Consider the following 4,523-nt stretch of genomic DNA (forward strand, 5'->3'; position numbering starts at 1 on the left):
TTTTTCTACTACTGAATAATCTTACAATACTAAAAGGAGAATATCGTGAGCGGAGAGAGTGTCCACATCACTTAATTAAATCAACAAATTAAAAATCACTAACATACCAAGTCACTTTTCTGCCACTGAATAAATCGGGCTATTGTAATATCCACTTGATTTCTATTTTTTTATGTCTAACCTACTGAAAAACCCACGTTAGAACCTAAATATTTTATTACTCCTTTCAATCTCTGTGCCGATTTATCAGATTCACTTTTGTCTTTCTCATCTGAAGAAAGATGTTATTCACAACTCAATTCTTCAACTGTTTATCTTCCTCCACCTCTCTCTTTCTCTCTCCCTATCTCATAAAAGCCCTTCTTCGCCGCAACAGACGTGGTCCTTGAAACCGTTGCAATTCCCTTCCCTTTTCACCCTATAGAAGCACATCAAGCAATGGCTTCCAGAACTGCAAAATCCACCTAGAGAAATAAATCTACAGTCTCATTAACCAAAGAAATCTACCGAGTTGCTGATCACTCTCGAATCATTTGTTTCACTCACATCTCTGACCTCCCCGAGTTGGAAGACACCCGTCTGTTCATCGACGCAGATGGATTCAATTCCACTTATTCAAAGAGTTTGAAGTTAATCTTGTGCGCAAAGGCGATCTCTATTTGGTTCTGATTTCCTCTTATCGATTCTCTGAGTTTAGGGTTTTAATCGATTCGTTTGATTAATTCATAATGCTCATGGTTGAAAATTGGGAAAAATGAGTTTGCCTGGTGCAATTTTCTTTTGCTGCAGTTAATAAACCACAAAACATATGTTAAATCAAGGTTAAAATGTGATTGGAACAGATGGAGGCAGCAAGCTACTCTTGGAAGAACAGACAACCAATGTAGTTTTTTTCAGATTACATCTCATCTGAGAAATGAGAATATCACAGATGTTGATGATCATCTTCATGATATCTCCAAGTAATTAAGCTAAATACACATGAACCAAAAAAAACTACAACATTTGTGTAGACGATTGTAGCATCTGACTGTAATTGCAGGGACTGGCTATACCCTGAAGTTTTAACTGTATACAGGTATGTGATATACCTAATTAGAGATTTGCTTTCATCATCTTCAGTTAATGTTATTAATTTGTTGTTTCTCTTGCTACCCCGTTGAACAACTTTTATATACTGTACTGTAGTATTGATTTTTTATTTTTAATTTTTATAACCCTCAATATAGGCTTACAGTATTACCTTAGGACATGTGTGGTATTCTAGGTTACATACTACAAGATATGATAAGAGGAAGAACAGTTCGATGCAACAGTTTAGGATGGCATTGTCATATGATCCATTGTGTTGGGAAACATATGGAGAAATTTGTAGTTTACGTAAGTGAAAGCTCTGTATGAGTTTTTTGTTTTGTTTATCAGTTTATGTTTTCTGGTTGTTACAGCTAGAAATCTGAGAGCAGATTTATATATTTTCTTCGACATTCTTCCATTACCTTATCAGGTGTCTTTGAGGAATCCTTCCATAGTTTTCGGCAATGTAGCTTCCCAGCTTCTCAGAAAACTTTGGTTTCACAAAGAATAAACTTCTCAGAAGGAGAAACCATGGACCAGCTTTGATCGGCAAACATAACATGTTCCAGGAGAGTACCAACATGATCTGATATTAAAGCAGCTTAGAGCAAAGATTCCGCCAAATACTGACAAGCAACGTGACCGTATTTCTCATACACATGTGAAATATCTTAAAGTTGAGCTAGAATGAAAGCGTATTAGGTAATGTTACTATTTTTAAAATTCTCAGTTATCATGATGTTGTACGAGTAGGACTATTATATTTTCTTCATGATATAATGATAAAGTTCCTTACATGTTTCCTTATCTCTAAGTATCTATATCGTTTACGTATTGGATGCTCTACTGCCTACGCTCTATAAGAATATGTGCCGTCCAAAATGGGAGGGATTGATGTCCGTACATGGAGTCTTAAAAAAATTTGTAAGTAAAAGACGAGTCATTATAGATGATATATATGCATTAAGCTCTTACTGCTTTCTTCCATGTTCTCTCTGATGTGCGGACAATGATAATCTAGCTGCGCATTGTGTATATTTTGAAATAGAGGTTCTCCACCTGATTTCTTCTTCCAGCTCTACGGCTGAATTTATTTGTTCTTTTATTTCAGTGACAATCTAATGCTACTTGATTTATTTGTCGTCTTTAAATTTCACATCTTCTATCTTTAAAGCCCCAGGAGAATCTGAGCATCACAAGAGTGTTTAAATAGCAACAAGGAGAAAGATTCTTATGTAGCAGTCATATGGAGAGCGCCAAAAACTGTTTCGATGAGATAGCAGTGAAGGACGTTCATATCTGGACTGCTCTCATCTCCGGGTATGCCAAACTTATGTTTTTCAGCTAGAGAATTATGCTTGGTCATGTTTCTTCAAGATGTTTACTTCAGACGCAGTATGGATGGGCGTTCGGATACCCGTTCGGGTTCGGGTCGGGTATTTCGGATTTTCGGGTATTTTGGTATAGGTATATAGAACCCGTTCGGGTATTTCTGTACTTCGGGTCGGGTTCGGATATTTTTAGTTCGGTTCGGTTATTTTGAATCGGGTTCGGATATTTAGATTTTAAAAGAAAAAAAAATTCATTTTTTAAGTTTCTTGAATTTAAAAATATAGATTTCACTTAACTGATTTTTTTTATTTTTTATAAATCGGATGATTAATAGGTTTGCAGATAGTATTTCAAAAACAAATAGATATTAATTTGGGTATTGTTTTTAAACTTTGAATGTAATTTTTGTTAATACATGAAACAAAAAGTTTGGCATGCATTTTAAATGAATATCAAATCATTTTCTCCATAATTATATATATATATATATACTTATGATCTTAAAGTATGTATAACATCAATATAAATATTTTTTAAAAAATAAGAGATGTAAACAAGAAATATAAGGGTAAGTATATATATGTTTGGTTATCTTCGGATATCCATTCGGGTTCGGATATTACCTGTTCGGGTTCGGATATCCAATCTCTCCTAACTTAATATCCATTCAGGTATTTTGCTATTTCGGTTCGGATTTCGGTTCGGGTTTTTCGGGTCGGGTTCGGGTGCGGCTTCAGGTATCGGGTAAAGTGCCCACCCCTAAGACGCAGTATCACCATAAATATGACCTAAAGAAAGCTGTTAAATTTTATGTAGTCATGATAAGTAGAAATAGTTATGTTTTCAGAGAGCTTAGGTTGTTTAGTTGTGAAGTTGCATTGTATTACCTAAAGAAATAGTTATGTTTTCAGTTTCAGGTACCATGCACCATCAGAAGCTGGTGCAGATATTCTTTTGGATTCTTTGTCAATGGGAGGGCTTACTGCTGCGCAAAACAGCTTATTGGATGGAGACTTACTTATCTATTCACGAGAATAATGCTTCAATAGCCACCAGCGAAACATTTTCATCAACTTCTCCCTTTGCTTCTACTTCAATGATGGATTTATAGGACGTATTTTCTCCCCCACCCCAAAAAGGTAAATTTAAACATTGAGAAGTTACTTCCACATAATCCCCTAATTTATATATGTTACCTTTTTTTTGTGCGCACAAACTTCATTACTAAGATTAAACGGTTTTAATCTTTCAGCTCGCACATCGTGGTTTGTACGACGTTGCTATTTCTCTTATATATGTTACTTAAATGTGATGGTCACATTAATTTTTTGGATGACAGGGGACAAGGGTTCAACATTTCCGTCCATTTTTGCATTGGAGAGCAGCACTTAACAAAGATAATGTGCCATTTGAATTGCGAGATACCATTACGAGCTTAATATATACGAGTGTTATTTTGAGAAATAACTCGAATTTCAAATTATTCGGTTGCTTTCACAGATCTTACTCTAGATGTGTCCACTTTCTTTTACAGGCTGCAATTCCAAAAGTCAGGTCCCAAATTTTTTTTTATGCTTAATTAATCCTAATCAAAAAGCCACCATAGAGTTTGGTTCTTAGCTAAAACGGTCCAAGCTTTCATAGCATGATAAACTATTGTTTTAGCAAATTTTTTACTTCATAAATTATAACACTAACTATTCTGGATAATGATTTGTATGTCTTAGGATATAGTTATATGTATTCTTTGTTTTATCATTTATAAAACAAGAATTGATAATTGAGAGAATGATGTACTTGAAAATTTATTGACGAAGTTTTAATATATCCCTCGCACATTGCAGTTTTTACAAATTCACATAGGTCTCGCTAGCAACAACTTTTCCAGCCAATGGGAACATATAATAAACTATGAGAGTAACAAATAGCCATATGGAAAGGTACCGACCATCACAAACATCGATCAGTTTCAATACTCTCAGAATAATCTCCAGCTTTCGCAGTTTTAGAAACCCATTGATGCAGTGGCAGCTTCCACAGTTTTAAAAATATTTATTTAAAAAACAAAAAGTAAATAGACTAACAAATAAAAAATATTTATAAAAAATCACTTGATT

General features: G+C 34.5%; 1 long non-coding RNA gene across 14 annotated transcripts; it reads left to right on the plus strand.

Moving 5' to 3' along the window:
- The first annotated feature begins 217 nt into the window (after nt 1-217).
- On the plus strand, nt 218-3,970 carry LOC106296423. Of its 14 annotated transcripts, XR_001261216.1 has the most exons (8): nt 219-662; nt 843-962; nt 1,043-1,078; nt 1,268-1,380; nt 1,505-1,998; nt 2,249-2,394; nt 3,318-3,545; nt 3,746-3,970. It is a non-coding gene; the product is annotated as an uncharacterized LOC106296423 (long non-coding RNA). The 14 variants fall into 14 exon arrangements; XR_001261217.1 differs by having other exon boundaries at nt 218-691; nt 790-1,078; XR_001261218.1 differs by having other exon boundaries at nt 218-662; nt 790-1,078.
- The last annotated feature ends 553 nt before the right edge of the window (nt 3,971-4,523 follow it).

This window comes from Brassica oleracea, chromosome C6, assembly GCF_000695525.1.
Source record: "Brassica oleracea var. oleracea cultivar TO1000 chromosome C6, BOL, whole genome shotgun sequence".
NCBI classification, from domain to species: Eukaryota; Viridiplantae; Streptophyta; class Magnoliopsida; order Brassicales; family Brassicaceae; genus Brassica; species Brassica oleracea.